We start from the raw sequence: 19,287 nt of genomic DNA, 5'->3' as shown, positions 1-19,287 counted from the left end.
ATAATATGGTTATCAATGACTTGTTTTCCACCTCCCCCCATTGTTCACCCTAATTTATAACCAGAATTATTATCAGAATGTACGCAGTAAGAGGCAAATTACTTATGTGTCATGCTATGTGCAGTATAAAGAGAATTATTATTACAAAGAAAAATGTGCCAGTCAAGCCTCTAGCTATTTGTCTTTTTCATTTAGAGAAATGTCATATGGAAGAAAATGCTCAGAGTTTCTTAGATAAAGTCAGAAGTTATTTGCATTTATACTATAAATGACTCCAGATAATAGAACTTGAATGATTATCTGAAGTTGCTGGGGTTCATCTTTTACTGATACCTTTATTAATTGATTCTGATATTTTGATCAAATGATTAATTTCACCATTGGATACTCAAGTAAAAAATGAAACATCTACATCTGATCAATAATAAATGAGATTTTAAATAAGTCAAAGACATGAGGAAGTATCAAGAATTGAAGCCTGAAGACTGGCTGACCCAAGTCATTTTGGGAAAAATATTTGTGGTTCTAAGTAATAAAAGCATTCCCGTGTCAAGGGTTAGTCTACTTTCCCCAAAGCACAAGGCCACATGGGAAGAAAAAACTATGGTCCCTGAACATTTGATACTGCCTTTACACTCTAGGAAGTGTTCTATAATTCTTAAATCCCAACAACTTTGGAAAACTAAGCAAATTTTTTATTCATATGGATCTTATTCATATGAATAAAAAATTTCACTTTTTTATGTTTATTTATAGATGTACTAATTTTTGTTGTTCATAGGAATCTAATCATTTTTCCTACTGATTTTTTTTCTTTTAACTTTTTTCTTCACTTATTTTAATTACATTCAAAACTAAAGTTCCAACAGAAAATACTGAACATTAAGGTTTTTTAATTTTTTAAAAATAATTTGAATAATTTACTCAAATGAAAGAAGAGACTCCAGGAAAAACAGAATACAGTTATGGGAAATTGGCCCTAAATACCTAAGAAAGCCAGGAGATTCTTTTTTTTTCTTTAATTGAGTTATAATTGACATATAATATTATATTAGTTTCAGGTGTACAATAAAATGATTCAATATTAGTATATTTTGTGAAGTGATCTCCACAGTAAGTCTAATTAACATCCATCCCCATACATAGTTACATTTCTTTTTTTTCTTATGATGAGGACTTTTAAGATCTACTCTCTGGGGAGCACATGGGGGAGCAGCTGGAGTGCAGGCACCTGAGGGTTGCTGAGGAATAAAAAAAAACAAACAAAAAACAAAGATCTACTCCCAGAAACTTTCAAATATACAACACAGTATTATTAACTATAGTCACAGTGTCATACTTTACATCCCCATGACTTATTTATTTTATAACTGGAAGTCTGTACCTTTTAACCTCCTTTACCCATTTTGCCCCAGAAGACTCTTTTTTTAAAAAAATTCTAAAAGTAAGAAGAAAATTCAAAGGAGTTTATGAAAATGATCTCATTTCCTGCCTGTCAATCTCAGTTGTAAAAGAAGGCCATTTCATCCCTAGGCATAGATTTCCTAGAACAAGACAATATTGAATACCCTTGTCATGCACTCAATTCCTTTAATGTGGCATTCAAGGCCCTAAATTAGCATCCCTCTCCTTTTTTGACTGAGGAATTCTCTCAAACCTCTTTTAACAGAAATATACACTTTCTTGACCCTCATAATTTTAAAAAATATTTTGGAATTTTTGCACATTATGTAATAAATGATTGTATTTTAGTCAGTAAAATGTTAAGAATAGAACAGTCAGCTCTACCCACCACGAGAGCCTCCCATCAAGCCTCTTAGATAGCCTCAACCACCAGAGGGCAGACAACAGAAGCAAGAAAAGCTACAATCCTGCAGCCTGTGGACCAAAAACCACAGTTACAGAAAGACAGAGAAGATGAAAAGGCAGAGGGCTATGTACCAGATGAAGGAACAAGATAAAACCCCAGAAAAACAACTAAATGAAGTGGAGATAGGCAACCTTCCAGAAAAAGAATTCAGAATAATGATAGTGAAGATGATCCAGGACCTCAGAATAAGAATGGAGGCAAAGATTGAGAAGATGCAAGAAATGATTAACAAAGACCTAGAAGAATTAAAGAACAAACAAGCAGAGATGACCAATACAATAACTGAAATGAAAACTACACTAGAAGGAATCAATAGCAGAATAACTGAGGCAGAAGAACGGATAAGTGACCTGGAAGACAGAATGGTGGAATTCACTGCTGCGGAACAGACTAAAGAAAAAAGAATGAAAAGAAATGAAGACAGCCTAAGAGACCTCTGGGACAACATTAAACGCAACAACATTCGCCTTATAGGGGTCCCAGAAGGAGAAGAGAGAGAGAAAGGACCAGAGAAAATATTTGAAGAGATTATAGTCGAAAACTTCCCTAACATGGGAAAGGAAATAGCCACCCAAGTCCAGGAAGCGCAGAGAGTCCCATACAGAATAAACCCAAGGAGAAACACGCCGAGACACATAGTAATCAAAGTGGCAAAAATTAAAGATAAAGAAAAATTACTGAAAGCAGCAAGGGAAAAACGACAAATAACATACAAGGGAACTCCCATAAGATTAACAGCTGATTTCTCAGCAGAAACTCTGCAAGCCAGAAGGGAGTGGCATGATATACTTAAAGTGATGAAAGGGAAGAACCTACAACCAAGATTACTCTACCCGGCAAGGATCTCATTTAGATTTGATGGAGAAATCAAAAGCTTTACAGACAAGCAAAAGCTAAGAGAATTCAGCACCACCAAACCAGCTCTACAACAAATGCTAAAGGAACTTCTCTAAGTGGGAAACACAAGAGAAGAAAAGGACCTACAAAAACAAACCCAAAACAATTAAGAAAATGGTCATAGGAACATACATATCGATAATTACCTTAAACGTGAATGGATTAAATGCCCCAACCAAAAGACATAGACTGGCTGAATGGATACAAAAACAAGACCCATATATATGCTGTCTACAAGAGACCCACTTCAGACCTAGAGACACATACAGACTGAAAGTGAGGGGATGGAAAAAGATATTCCATGCAAATGGAAATCAAAAGAAAGCTGGAGTAGCTATACTCATATCAGATAAAATAGACTTTAAAATAAAGAATGTTACAAGAGACAAGGAAGGACACTACATAATGATCCAGGGATCAATCCAAGAAGAAGATATAACAATTATAAATATATATGCACCCAACATAGGAGCACCTCAATACATAAGGCAACTGCTAACAGCTATAAAAGAGGAAATCGACAGTAACACAATAATAGTGGGGGACTTTAACACCTCACTTACACCAATGGACAGATCATCCAAAATGAAAATAAATAAGGAAACAGAAGCTTTAAATGACACAATAGACCAGATAGATTTAATTGATATATATAGGACATTCCATCCAAAAACGGCAGATTACACGTTCTTCTCAAGTGCGCACGGAACATTCTCCAGGATAGATCACATCTTGGGTCACAAATCAAGCCTCAGTAAATTTAAGAAAATTGAAATCATATCAAGCATCTTTTCTGACCACAACGCTATGAGATTAGAAATGAATTACAGGGAAAAAAAACGTAAAAAAGACAAACACATGGAGGCTAAACAATACGTTACTAAATAACCAAGAGATCACTGAAGAAATCAAACAGGAAATAAAAAAATACCTAGAGACAAATGACAATGAAAACACGACGACCCAAAACCTATGGGATGCAGCAAAAGCGGTTCTAAGAGGGAAGTTTATAGCTATACAAGCCTACCTAAAGAAACAAGAAAAATCTCAAGTAAACAATCTAACCTTACACCTAAAGAAACTAGAGAAAGAAGAACAAACAAAACCCAAAGTTAGCAGAAGGAAGGAAATCATAAAGATCAGAGCAGAAATAAATGAAATAGAAACAAAGAAAACAATAGCAAAGATCAATAAAACTAAAAGTTGGTTCTTTGAGAAGATAAACAAAATTGATAAGCCATTAGCCAGACTCATCAAGAAAAAGAGGGAGAGGACTCAAATCAATAAAATCAGAAATGAAAAAGGAGAAGTTACAACAGACACCGCAGAAATACAAAACATCCTAAGAGACTACTACAAGCAACTTTATGCCAATAAAATGGACAACCTGGAAGAAATGGACAAATTCTTAGAAAGGTATAACCTTCTAAGACTGAATCAGGAAGAAACAGAAAATATCAACAGACCAATCACAAGTAATGAAATTGAAACTGTGATTAAAAATCTTCCAACAAACAAAAGTCCAGGACCAGATGGCTTCACAGGTGAATTCTATCAAACATTTAGAGAAGAGCTAACACCCATCCTTCTCAAACTCTTCCAAAAAATTGCAGAGGAAGGAACTCTCCCAAACTCATTCTATGAGGCCACAATCACCCTGATAGCAAAACCAGACAAAGACACTACAAAAAAAGAAAATTACAGACCAATATCACTGATGAATATAGATGCAAAAATCCTCAACAAAATACTAGCAAACACAATCCAACAACACATTAAAAGGATCATACACCACGATCAAGTGGGATTTATCCCAGGGATGCAAGGATTCTTCAATATACGCAAATCAATCAATGTGATACACCATATTAACAAATTGAAGAATAAAAACCATATGATCATCTCAATAGATGCAGAAAAAGCTTTTGACAAAATTCAACACCCATTTATGATAAAAACTCTCCAGAAAGTGGGCATAGAGGGAACCTACCTCAACATAATAAAGGCCATATATGACAAACCCACAGCAAACATCATTCTCAATGGTGAAAAACTGAAAGCATTTCCTCTAAGATCAGGAACGAGACAAGGATGTCCACTCTCACCACTATTATTCAACATAGTTCTGGAAGTCCTAGCCACAGCAATCAGAGAAGAAAAAGAAATAAAAGGAATACAAATTGGAAAAGAAAAAGTAAAACTGTCACTGTTTGCGGATGACATGATACTATACATAGAGAATCCTAAAACTGCCACCAGAAAACTGCTAGAGCTAATGAATGAATATGGTAAAGTTGCAGGTTACAAAATTAATGCACAGAAATCTCTTGCATTCCTATACACTAATGATGAAAAATCTGAAAGAGAAATTATGGAAACACTCCCATTTACCATTGCAACAAAAAGAATAAAATACCTAGGAATAAACCTACCTAGGGAGACAAAAAAAAAAAAAAGTTAAGAATAGCAGTATAACTAATTATGTGATTATAATAATTTTTAATGATACACAAAATATGTAGAAAAATTTTGTCTTTTCCCTCACTTATCAAATGACAGGCCAAGTAAATTAATCATTTAAGAAAAGGCTTAACTTGGTGACAAATAAATAAGAATATTTTATTTTAGTGTGGAGTTAAAATATTTACTAAAACATAAGGTAATGATTTCTGCTTCAGGTAATGGTAGACTACGTAGTTTGGACCAATCACTCCCACTGAAGACAACTAAGAAACACGGACAAAATAAAGAAAACATATCTATGAAGGCATCTGATCACAAATGGGATGGTGAAGCATGAATGTACCAGATTCTAGGGGAGGACTGAGGCCCAACTTTTGAAGCTAATTTTCTCCTGTAAGCATGTGGTGATTCAAGAATGGAAGATTAAGTGGCTAAGGAGTTGAAGTGATAATTAGGGCTAAAGGGACAGGGAATGGAATCCAGGCCCCATCAAGGTATAATCCCCTCTAGCTTTGGGTTGAGGCTCCAAAAACCTGCATATTAGAAATAAGAGTGACATAAAGCTAAACAGATCTTCACTGGGGACTACAGTTCTGCCTCCAGTTATTTTAATCCCTGAAATTGGACTAAGATAATCCTAAATTGCTAGAGTACCCAGGAGCCTTCAGAAGCAAGAGTACATACTGTGGAGAAAGATGATGTCATCTTAGGCCTTAAATTATATCTTTACTATTCCAAATATATATCTATGACACTACAGAAAATGACTAGGTACATGAGGACACAAGACAACAAGAATGACAACTGACAGAAAACGGCAGATAATAGAAACAACACCTGGGGACTCCAGATATAGACTTTAAAATAACTGTGCTTATTATATTGGAGGAGATAAAACACAAGATTTAGAATTTTAGCAGAGAAATAGAAATTGTTGATAAGAACCAAATGGAAATTCTAGAACCAAAAAACACAATGACAAAAATGAAAAACTCAGTCAAAGGATATAACAACAGACTAAGTCAACTAAAGAGAAAATTAGTGAGCTGAAAAATATAGGTTACAAGGAATTATCTGTAATGAAGCACTGAGAGATGGAAAGATGAAAAAAGGAGAGGGTAAAAGCAGAATTGAGATAATATGAAAAATAACAGTAGTACCAGGAGAGAAAAGAATAGGGTAGCAGCAATATTCAGTTAGTTTTCAAAACCTGATAAAAGCCTCTAACCTACAGAATCAGGAAGAGCCATTGGCCTTAGTCAAAATAAACAATTAATTAAAAAATGCAAATCCACACATTTCATAGTAAAATTGCTGAAAATTGAACAAAGAACAAATTATGGAAGCAACAGAAGTAGAAAAAGGACAAAATATCTTCAAAGTAGCACAATTAAGAGGACTTCTGCCAACTTCTCCACAGAAAAATATGGTTGTGAGGGGCCAGAAAACATAGAATGATATCCTCGAAGTTCTGAAATAAAATGAATGCCAGGTAAGCATTCTCAATCAAGGGGAAAATAGCTAAAAATCACATAGGATTCTGGACAACAAAAATTGAGGAAATTAATCATAGTAGAAACACATTAAAGAAAGTACTAAAGGATATTATTTAAGAAGATGGAAAATGGATAGGAGTTCAGAGATGGAAAATCGTATACAAGTGGTTAACTTAAATGAACATTAACAGGATAAAGCAATAACAGTAGTGTCATAAAGTTTTAAAATACAGATAATTTAAAAATAGACAGGGGCGTGACCACGATTAGGCCAAGAGTAGGAAGACCATGAGCTCACCTACTCCCATGGGCAAACCAAAATTACAACTATTTACAGAGACCCTATTGGTGAGAATGACCTGAAGACTAACAAAAGATTTTCCACACCTAAAGATAAATATAAAGAAGGAACCATAACAAAATGGATAGGAAGCGTGAAGATGTGGTATAGTCAAGACCCACATACCTGGGTAGACGACCCAAAAACAGAAGGATAATCTCAGTTGCAGAGATTAGAGGTTTGTTCCAGGGAGTGTGGGGCCTGACCCCAACATGGGACTCCCCAGACCAGGAGTTCTGCAACAGAAGATGAGCCCCCAGAAGGTTGGCACTGAAGGCTAGCAGGTTTACTGTATAGGAGAGCCAGAGAGCTGTAGGAAACAGAGATTCTACTCTTAAAGGGCACATGCAAAAATCTCACAGGCTCCAAGTCCCAGGGCAGAGACAGTAATTTGAAAGACTCTTGTGTCAGACCCAATTGCTGATCTTGGAGAGCCTCCAGAAGAGGTAGGAGGTTATTAGGACTCTCCCTGGGGACCTAGACACTGGTAGAAGTCATTTTGGGGAGCTCATTCTAACACAAGGACGCTGGTGCTGGCAAGTGTCATTTTGGAATCCTCACTCTAGCCTGTTAGCGCTAGGGGCTAACTGAACAACCAGCTGATCAACACCAGTCCCAGAACCTCCCAGGCCAAGTAGCCAGCTGTGTGGGAACCCAACCTTGAACACCAATGGGCTAGCACCAGTTCCAGGAATGCCTGGGTCCCAAAAGCAGCCACCCTGGGAAATGGCCCTGCCTACCAATGGGTCAGCATCAGCTCTGGAGTACTATGAGCCACAAAACCAGCCACACTGGGACCTGTTCCTAACCACCAGCAGGCGAACACCAGCCTCAGGATTCCTCAGGTCCCACAGCCACACTCCCCAAGAGCAGCTCCACCTACCAGGTAGACAGTACCAGCCCCAGGACTCCCTGGGCCATGAAGCCAGTTGTGAAGACTGCCAGCCCACTGTGTGTGACCAACTGCATGGGGGCAGAAGTAGTTGGCCCTGTCACTACAGAAGGACCCACTCAGTGCACATAGGGGGAACCCTTAGAACCTATAGCTCTGGTGATCAGAAGGGAGTGTGCTACAGGGATCCATAGGATGTCTACTACATAAGGCCACTTCTCCAAGATCAGGAAATGTAAACAACCTACCTAATACATAGAAATAAAACCAGAGAATCATAAATGAGGCAACAGAAGAATATGGTCCAAATGAAGGAACAAGATAAACTCCAGAAGAACTAAGAAAAGTAGAGATAAGCAATCTACCTAATAAAGAGTTCAGGTAATGATTATAAAGATACTTAGAGAGTTGGATCAAGATGGTGGAGTAGGAGGATGTGGAGCTCATGTCCCCCTGCAAACACATCAAAATACATCTACATGTAGAACAATTCTCATGGAAAATTAACTGGAAACTGGCAGAAGAATTCTTATAAAACCATAGCTGCAAGAAGGATTTCCACATAACTGGATAGGATGGAAAAAAAGGCATAAGGTCAGTTCCTCTGAATCTGGGAGGAATCTGAAAAGAAGAAATGGTCCACACGGGTGGACCCTCACCCTGGGGAGTGAGCAGATTGAGCCACAGACTGGGTGTCCCAGTCCTGAGGTCCTACACAGAGGAGACAAGCCCACTTGGCTACTGAGAGAACTGCTGGGACAGAAGAAGGGCTGGAGAAGCCTAGACTCTACTTGCAAAGAGTGCATGCATGCTAGCTTGCCAACAGTCAGGGTAGAGAGAGCTCTGCGCTGGCTGCTGCCACCTCATCGTAGTCCCCACAATCCAAATGGGGTGAACACCTGGCCCTGCTCACTCCACACCACAGCCTGGTGCATGATCTGGGCTAGCTTGGCCCTGTGAAAAGACTTGGCCTAGCTACACAGAGACAGCCCGGGGGGCTGGGCTATGGTCCAGGTAGGGCTGCAGTGGCCTTTGTTAGTGCTTACTTGGGTGATACCTCAGGAACCTTCTCGAGTTGAGCAAGAGCCTGGGCCTAACCCACACCATGCCACAGCTTAGCCCTAGATCTGGGGCATACAGGTCCTGGGAGAAGACTGCCACAGAGGCAGCCCAGATCTATGGTAGCAGTTCAGCCACCTTAATTTCTGCAGCCACAGCACCCCAACCCCCAACCCCAGCCTAGTAAACACTCCAGCCCCACCCATTCCATGCCAGAGCCTTGTACTAGATCTAGAATGAACACAACAGAGGAAAGGAAACCAAACTTGGGCTGCACCTAAGCAGGACCATGGATGCCTACACAGGTGATGCATCAGTCCTCTGTGAGCACATGGGCTTCCTTTGCTTCAGAACTTTCCTCCTGGGGCAGGGCAAGCACTCAAGAGGAATGGAGTCTGATCAAGCCCAACTCTCAGGGCTTACACTCCAACAACATCTACTTCAACTCCCCACCCCTGACAGGGTAGTGACAGACAAAGAGCAGAGAGGAAGTCCCGCCTCACATCCTACACAGGCTTCAGATACTCCAACACCAACCACACCCCCTTGATAGGGGCGGGGCAGCATACCCTGAGGAAAGATGTAGCTGGTGTCCATATCAAAACTAGCCCTTGTACCAAAGACACTGGACAGACACAGTCTACAGACAAATGCTCCCAAAAGAAAACCCCTTCAAAACCACAGTAGATAACTGTTTCCCCTAAATTCATAGAGACAGAGAAAGTTAAGTAAAATGAAAAGGGTTCCAAACAAGATGAACTGAAACAGACCCACACCAAGACATATCATAATTAAAATGGCAAAAGTTAAAAGATAGAGAGGACTCTGAAGGCAGCAAGAGAAAAATAAAGAGTCATTTACAAGGAAACCCCTATAAACCTATCAGCTGATTTCTCTGCCAAAACTTTGTAGGCAGAAGGGAGTGGAATGGTGTATTCAAAGTCCTGATAGGGAAAAGCCTGCAACATAGGAGACTCCACCCACTATGATTATAATTTAGAATAGAAAGAGAGATAAAGAATTTCTCACACAAGTAAAAACTACAGGAATTCAGCAATACTAAACCTATCCTAAAAGAAATGTTGAAGGCTCTTCTCTAAATGGAAAAGAAGCAAGAATATTTAGGAAAGGGGAAATCCCAATAGGAAAGGCAAATATATAGTAAGGATTTCATATCACTTAAATAAGTCAGTACAGAGATTTAAAAAACTTAAACATTTTAAGCAATTATAACTACAATAAACAGTGAAAGGATAAACATGAAGATGTAAAATAGGACATAAAAATCAGAAAATGTGGGGGGAGGGGAGAGTAAAAAAATATAGATCTCTTAGAATGTGTTTGATGTTAAATAACTATCAGTGTAAAGCAAGTAAATATAGATATGTGTCAATATACATGAACCCCCATGGTAATCACAAATCAAAAACCTACACTAAGTTCATTAAAAAAAAACCCAAAAAACTCAAGGATACTACAAAATAAAATCATCAAACCACAAAAGGAAAAATGAAAGGAAGAAATGAACAAAGAAGGCCTAGAAAAATAACTGGAAAACAAGGATTAAAATGGCAATAAGTACACACCTATCAACAATTACTTAAAATGTCAATAGACTAAATGTTTCAATCAAAAGACATAGGGTAGCTGATTGGAAAGAAAAAAATAAAACCAAAACCAACTAATTAGTTCCCAAATCAGGTAGACTTACCCTACAAAACCAATGAACTAGTTCCCAAAATCAGGTACAGTCCAACAACAATTCACCTCTCCAGCATGGTACCCCAACCAAATTGGCTTGTCCTGTAAAGGAAAAGCCCAAATTGAGGGGGGAATATGTTCCCAGTTTGCATGCTGGAGGGACTTACCCTCCAAAATCGAGTCTGTTGACACATAGAAGTTTGTCAGTTCCTTGCTTCAACTGCCAGGTGCTAGGGTAGCTGGTGCCTCTTCAGGGAAATTTGAAGGGAAGATCCTCAGGACAAATGGTCCCAGCAGCTGCTAGGGCCTTGCTCCAAAATTCCCTGACCGGGGCTGGCTAGCCATGAGCAGCAAGGCTCCTGGCTGGCTCGCCAAATTTGTTACTGAGTCCAAGCTCACTCTGCTTGCCGCACAACAGGCCAATAAATTGGAGACAAGGTGTTGAGGCAAGGAATATGACTTTATTCAGAAAGCCAGCAGACTGAGAAGATGGCAGACTAATGTTTCCCCAAAACCATCTTATTGGGGTTTGGATGCCAGTTTCTTTTATAGAACAGAGAAGGGGAGGAGATGAGGAAGTAAAGTAAAACGGCCGTAAGTTTTCCAAATGTTTTCTGGAATGGCCAGCCTCAGGGAGGGGATGTGTTAATTTCTTCTTTCTTGCAGCCATCCACAGGTGGTCAGGGTCAGGATGCTTCCCTGAACAAAGGGACTTTGGTTTAACATTCAGGCAGAGGGGCAGGGTTCCCTGAGGCAGGCCATTATGAATAGAGAGTATCCTTTTAGTAAACAAAAGCAGCAGAAAGCAAAAGTTAAAGTAAAAGAAACGATCCAACATGTAGTCAGATTTGGCTCTTCCCTGTTACAATTAGGGAAGTGAGGAAATACAGAAACAAAGGAAAAGCAGTTATGATATAGTAATGTAGAGATAAAACAGAGTCCTAGTTCCTCCTCAAGTGATATACATAACAATCTGATGCATATCTTTGAGTTGTTCTGCAGGAACTAAGGCCCCTACCCAGGTGGAGGATGGTAACTATGTGCTGAGATCCCAGACTGGTCAGGACCAGATGGTTGATGATTGAGATTCCTGGAACACCACCCTGTTACCTCACCACCAACCAATCAGAAGAAAGTCATAAACTCTGCAGCCATGACTCTAAATGTTGCCTTTAAAAACTGTTCCCTGAAAACCATCAGGGAGTTTTGAGCATGAGCCACTTGTTCTCCTTGCTAGGCCCTTCCAATAAACTTTTCTCGCTCCAAACTCCAATGTTTCAGTTTCTTTGGCCTCACTGTTTATCAGGCACACAAATTTTGGTTCAGTAACAGTGGGGATCTGATTTCTGTAACAACAACCTAAGAATGTATGTCAGACATTGTTATCTGTTTTCCTCAAGGAAAACTAGGGTCTTATGACCCCATCCCAGTTTGACTTATTGCTAAAGTAATCATCTTCTTTGCTTGACTGCTTCTTTGTTTTCTTTTCTGCCCCTTCTTAAATGATTAACTGCTTGAGCCTGTTCTTTGGAACTCGGGGAGACCTAGGAGACTAAAGCTTTTTTCACAAACAAAAGGTGGGGCACATAGATGGGCTTGTGCCTGGGAGGCCCCACAGTGTCTTGCTTGGTTTCAATTCACTAAAGCCAATTAGATATTTAAAACTTACTCAGTTAAAATTGTGTTATTTAAAGTAATTATGAAAATTAAATAGGTCATGTAAAACTACTTAGCAAAATATTTATTATCCATATATATTTATTATACACATACATTTACTTAATGCATACTTTGTGTATATAGATAGATGTATAAGTAAATACATAAATGTATGTATTATTAACCAAAATTTTAGAAATGGAGATTTGATTGAATAAAAAGGTGTTTGAGTTTTGTTAGGATTTCAGGAGACACAGATTCAAGAAACACAGGAGACACAGATTTAAGAAACACTTGAATTGTGTTCCGCCATACTACAAAACGGGGGAGACTTATAAAGGCAATAAAACTGCAAGGTTACATGAGCTATTATCAAGATTTATAAATGGAGCTGGCAAGAAGTAAGGGTACTTGTTAAGTAAGGATTGTTTGGGGTCTGAATTGTTGCATATTTACAAGGTAAGACCTTGAGACCGACCATTAAGTTGCAGCTGGCAGGTGTTGTTTTGAATATGGCTGGTGGTGTCTTTCTTTGGGTCCAGTACAGTTCAAAGAATGTTCACGTTCTCAATGCAGGGATCTGCCTGAGACTAGATCCTCAGTGGCCGCCTGATTCCATTTTGTATGCCTGAAGTGTGATTACTCCATTATAATATTAATTTGTCATCAGTATGTATGTATGCATTTATATTTTTTTAGCTTCCTTTCACCTAGGCATCACCCCACTTTGTTCTTATCTTGCAAATGTTATATTCAAGACATTTTCTGACATTTCCCCCATACTTGTATTACTGATCTTGTTTGTGTGTCCAATGCTTAGTGAGGTGAAACAAGCAAACAAACAAAAAACATCAGTTTGGAGCAGACAAAATTTATTGCAGGGCCAAGCAAGGAGAATGGGTAGTTCATGCTCTTAAAAAATTTCAAATTGCCCAAACGTTTTCAGGGAGAATTTTTAATAGGCAAAATTTGGGGTGAGGGCTGCAGGGTGTATGACTTCCTTCTGATTGGTTGGTGGAGGAGAAGTGGAGGCGGGACAGGAGTGGTGCCCCTGAGGGGCGGCTGGAGTAGGGGAAGGGATCCCACACTGGGAGGGGAAAGGGGGAGAGCGTTGGGAGGGCAGAGGATCAGAAGGGAGAATGGCCAGCATTTTCCCTGCCCACTTGGGCCTCGAGGAGCCTGCTGAGATCCCAGGCCTGATCCTCTGCCCACTGAGGCCCCCTCCAGCTGCGTGGATCCTGAGGCAGTGGGAGGGAGGGAAAGGGGAGGAAATGTAAAGGCTGGACTGATGGGACTGGCACCCCTGAGGGGCGGCTGGGGAGAGGAGGAGTTCTTTCACCTGGTGGGGCCCACCACACTTAGGGGTCCAGCAACAATGGGGGAGACCCTCGGGGGAGCAGAGGAACAGAAGCAAGCATGGCCAGCACTTTCCCTTCCCCTGCCCTCAGAGGTCCCCTCCAGCAGGCAGTGCAGACCCTAAGCCCCGCCTCTAGAGCCCCACCCAGGGCCCTACCTCTACACACCACACTCTGAGACCCACTTTGAGACCCTCTCCAACTGTGCTAGGCCTAAACCCTGCCCACACACCCTCACCAAGGGCCATACCTCCAAACTCTGGAACTCCATGCTCTGAGGCCCCGCTCAGGCCATGCTGCCACTTCTCCACCTGTTGCACAGGTCCTAAGTTTAAGCCCCGCCCCCACCCTAAACCACGCCCCTACCTAAGCCCCACTCCCCACAGCCAAGGACTTTTCTGGCTTTTTTTTTTCCTTCTTTTAGGGTGTGGTTTAGTTTTACCTTGTTGTTGCTGATTCATTTATATTTTTATTTTTTCTAATAAATCATTTATTTTTCCAATTTTATATTATTCTTTATACCTTGTTATTGTTCCACCCCTTTTGTCTTTTTTTTTCTTTTTTCTGTTGTGGTTCTGTTTTACCTTGCTGTAGTTGTTTCAATTATAATTTTATTTTCCTTAATATATTTTGTATCTTTCTAATTTTACTTTATTTTGTATTCTTTGTTATTGTACTGCTCCTTTTTTTTTCATTTGTCGCATTGTGTGGCTTGCAGGATCTTGGTTCCCGGGCCAGGGCTCAGGCCTGAGCTCCTGTGGTGGGAGCACAGAGTCCAAACAGCTGGACTAATGGAGAACCTCAGACCCCAGGGAATATTCATCAGAGTAAGGCCTCCTGGAGGTCCTCATCTTGGCACCAAGACCTGGCTCTACCCAACTGCCTGCAAACTCCAGTGCTGGATGCCTCAGGCCAAACAACCAGTAGGACAGGAATACAGCCAGTCCATCAAAAAAAAAAAAAAAAGAGACAACAAAAAAAATAATATGTTACAGGCGAAGGAGCAAGGTAAAAACCTACAAGACCAAATAAATGAAGAGGAAATAGGCAAGCTACCTGAAAAAGAATTCAGAGTAATGATAGTAAAGATGATCCAAAATCTCAGAAACAGAATGGAGAAAATACAAGAAATGTTTAACAAGTACCTAGAAGAACTAAAGAGTAAACAAACAGAGATGAACAACAAAATAACTGAAATAAAAAATTCTCCAGAAGGAATCAATAGCAGAATAACTGAGGCAGAAGAATGGATAAGTGAGCTGGAAGATAAAACGGTGGAGATAACTGTCATGGAGCAGAATAAAGAAAAAAGAAGGAAAAGAATTGAGGACAGTCTCCGAGACTTCTGGGACAACATTAAACACACTAACATTCGAAGTATAGGGGCCCCAGAAGAAGAAAAAGGGAAAGGGTCTAGAAATATTTGAAGAGATTATAGTCAAAAACTTCCCTACAATGGGAAAGGAAATAGGCACCCAAGTCCAGGAAGTGCAGAGAGTCCCATACAGGATGAACTCTAGGAGAAACACACCAAGACACATATTAATCAAACCAACAAATATTAAATTCAAAGAAAAAATATTAAAAGCAGCAAGGGAAAAGCAATTAATAACATACCAGGGAATCACCATAAGGTTATCAGCTGATTTCTCAGCAGAAACTCTGCAAGCCAGAAGGGAGCGGCAGGACATATTTAAAGTGATGAAGGAGAAAAACCTACAATCAAGATTACCCAGCAAGGATCTCATTCAGATTCGACCAAGAAATCAAAAGTTTTACAGACAAGCAAAAGCTACGAGAATTTAGCACCACCAAACCAGCTTTACAACAAATGCGAAAGGAACTTCTCTAAGTGGGAAACAAAAGAGAAGAAAAAGACCCACAGAAACAAACCCAAATCAATTACGAAAATGGTAATAGGAACATACATATTGATAAATGGATTGTAAACGGATTGAATGCTCCAACCAAAAGACACAGACTGGCTGAATGGATACAAAAACAAGACCCGAATATATGCTATGTATGAGAAATCCACTTCAGACCTAGGGACACATACAGACTGAAAGTGAGGGGATGGAAAAAGATATCCCATGCAAATGGAAATCACAAGAAAGCTGGAGTAGCAACACTGATATCACATAAAATAGACTTTAAAATAAAGACTGTTACAAGAGATAAGGAAGGACACTACATAATGATTAAAGGATCAATCCAAGAAGAAAACATAAAAATTACAAATATTTATGCATCCAACATAGGAGCACCTCAACACATAAGGCAAATGCTAACTGCCATGACAGGGGAAATGGACAGTAACACAATAATAGTAGGGGACTTTTAACACCCCATTTACACCAATAGACAGATCATCCAGACAGAAATAAATAAGGAAACACACACTTTAAATGACACAATAGACCAGATAGACTTAATTGATATTTATAGGACATTCCACCCCAAAGCAGAATACACTTTCTTCTGAAGTGCACACAGAACATTCTCCAGAATAGATCACATCTTGGGTCACAAATCATGGAAAATTTAAGAAAACTGAAATCGTATCAACCATCTTTTCTGACCACAATGCTATGAGATTACAAACCAATTACAGGAAAGAAACTGTAAAAAACACAAACACATGGAGGCTAAACAGTGCGCTGCTAAATAACCAAGAGATCACTGAAGAAATCAAAGACGAAATAAAAAAATACCTAGAAACAAATGACAACGAAAACACAATGATCCAAAACCTATGGGACAGAGAAAAAGCAGTTCTAAGTGTGAAGTTTATACCAATTCAAGCTCACCTCAAGAAACAAGAAAAATCTCAAATAAACAATCTAACCTTACACCTAAAGCAACTAGAAAAAGAGGAACAAAGAAAACCCAAAGTTAGTAGAAGGAAAGTAATCATAAAGATCAGTGCAGAAATAAATGAAATATAAATGAAGAAAACAATAGCAAAGATCAATAAAACTAAAAGTTGGTTCTTTGAGAAGATAAACAAAATTGATAAACCTTTAGCCAGACTCATCAAGAAAAAAAGGGAGAGGATGCCAATCAATAAAATTAGAAATGAAAAATGAGAGATTACAATGAACACCACAGAAATACAAAGGATCATAAGAGACTACTACAAGCAACTATACGCCAATAAAATGGACAACCTCGCAGAAATGGACACATTCTTGGAAAGGTGCAAGTTTCCAAGACTGAACCAGGAAGAATTAGATAATATAAACAGACCAATCACAGGTAATGAAATTGAAACTGTAATGAAAAATCTTCCAACAAACAAAAGTCCAGGACCAGATGGCTTCACAGGCGAATTCTATAAAACATTTAGAGAAGAGTTAATACATATCCTTCTCAAACACTTCCAAAAATTGCAGAGGGAGGAACACTCCCAAACTCATTCTACGAGGCCACCATCACCCTGATACCAAAACCAGACAAAGATATCACAAAAAAAGAAAAACACAGACCAATATCATTGACGAACATAGACGCAAAAATCCTCAACAAAATACTAGCAAACAGAATCCAACAACACATTAAAAAGATCATACACCATAATCAAGTGGGATTTATCCCAGGAATGCAAGGATTCTTCAATATATGCAAATCAATCAACGCGATATACCAGAATAACAATTAAAGAATAAAAACCATATGATCATCTCAATAGATGCAGAAAAAGCTTTTGACAAAATTCAACACCTATTTATGATAAATACTCTCCAGAAAGTGGGCATAGAGGGACTCTATCTCAACATAATAAAGGCCATATATGAAAAACCCACAGCAAACATAATTCCCAATGGTGAAAACTGAAAGCATTTCCTCTAAGATCAGGAACAAGACAAGGATGTCCACTCTCCCCAATATTATTAAACATAGTATTGGAAGTCCTAGCCACAGCAATCAGAGAAGAAAAAGAAATAAAAGGAATACAAATTGGAAAAGAAGTAAAACTGTCACTGTTTGCAGATGACATAATACTATACATAGAAAATCCTAAAGATGCCACCAAAGAACTCCTAGAACTAATCAATGAATTTGGTAAGGTTGCAGGATATAAAATTAATGTACAGAAATCTCTTGCATTCCTATATACTAACAATGAAAGATCAGAAAGAGAAATTAAGGAAGCAATCCCATTTACCATCACAATTAAAAGAATAAAATACCTAGGAATAAACCTACCTAAGGAGGCAAAAGACCTATACTCAGAAAACTATAAAACACTGATGAAAGAAACCAAAGATGACACAAACAGATGGAGAGATATACCATGCTCCTGGATTGGAAGAATCAATACTATGAAAGTGACTATACTACCCAAAGCTATCTACAGATTCAATGCAATAACTATCAAATCACCAATGACATTTTTCACAGAATTAGAACAAAAAATTACACAATTTGTATGGAAACAGAAGAGACCCTGAATAGCCAAATCTTAAGAAAGAAAAATGGAGGTGGAGGAATCAGGCTCCCTGGCTTCAGACTCTACTACAAAGCCACAGTAATCAAGGCAGTATGGTACTGGCACAAAAACAAAAATACAGATCAATGGTACAGGATAGAAAGCCCAGAGATAAACCCACGCACCTATGGTCACCTAATCTATGACAAAGGAGGCAAGAATATACAATGGAGACGAGACAGCCTCTTTGATAAATGGTGCTGGGAAAACTGGACAACTACATGTAAAAGAATAAAATTAGAACACTTCCTAACACCATACACAAAAATAAACTCAAAATGGATTAAAGACTTAAATGTAAGATTGGACACTATAAAACTCTTAGAGGGAAGCATAGGAAAAACACTCTTTGACATAAATCACAGCAAGATCTTTTATGATGCACCTCTTAGAGTAATAAAACTAAAAACAAAAATAAGCGAATGGGACCTAATGAAACTTAAAAGTGTTTGCATAGGAAAGGACACCATAAACAAGATGAAAAGACAACCCACAGAATGGGAGAAAATATTTGCAAAGAAAGCAACAGACAAAGGATTAATCTGCAAAATATACAAACAGCTCATGCAGTTCAATACCAAAAAAATAAACAACCCAATCAAAAAATGGGCGGAAGACCTAAATAGACATTTTAGCAAAGACGTACAGATGGCCAAGTGGCACATGAAAAGATGCTCAACATCGCTAATTATTAGAGAAATGCAAATCAAAACTACAATGATGTATCACCTCACATCGGTCAGAATGGTCATCATCAGAAAATCTACAAACAATAAATGCTGGAGAGGGTGCGGAGAAAAGGGAATCCTCTTGCACTGTTGGTGGGAATGTAAATTGATACAGCCACTGTGGAGAACAGTATGGAGGTTCCTTAAAAAACTAACAATAGAACTACCATATGACCCACTACTGGACATATACCCTGAGAAAATCATAATTCAAAAAGTCACATGTGGGCTTCCCTGGTGGCGCAGTGGTTGAGAATCTGCCTGCCAATGCAGGGGACACGGGTTCGAGCCCTGGTCTGGGAAGGTCCCACATGCTGCGGAGCGGCTGGGCCCGT

At 39.0% G+C, this 19,287-nt stretch overlaps 1 protein-coding gene across 16 annotated transcripts in view; it reads right to left on the bottom strand.

Moving 5' to 3' along the window:
• CHML (CHM like Rab escort protein) overlaps positions 1-19,287 on the bottom strand; it is a 221,698-nt gene that overhangs the window by 176,556 nt on the left and 25,855 nt on the right. The window contains exon 3 of one of the 16 annotated variants that reach the window (XM_057553047.1): positions 10,729-10,820. The exons of the other annotated variants lie outside the window; for them this stretch is intronic. The gene's annotated coding sequence lies outside the window, so the exon portion shown is untranslated. The remainder of the gene's footprint in view (positions 1-10,728; positions 10,821-19,287) is intronic. 16 annotated transcript variants of the gene reach the window in all.

This window comes from Balaenoptera acutorostrata, chromosome 1 (genome assembly GCF_949987535.1).
Source record: "Balaenoptera acutorostrata chromosome 1, mBalAcu1.1, whole genome shotgun sequence".
Classification (NCBI taxonomy): Eukaryota; Metazoa; Chordata; class Mammalia; order Artiodactyla; family Balaenopteridae; genus Balaenoptera; species Balaenoptera acutorostrata.
Note: the sequence above shows the minus strand (reverse complement) of the source record. Positions and strands in the feature narration are given on the sequence as shown.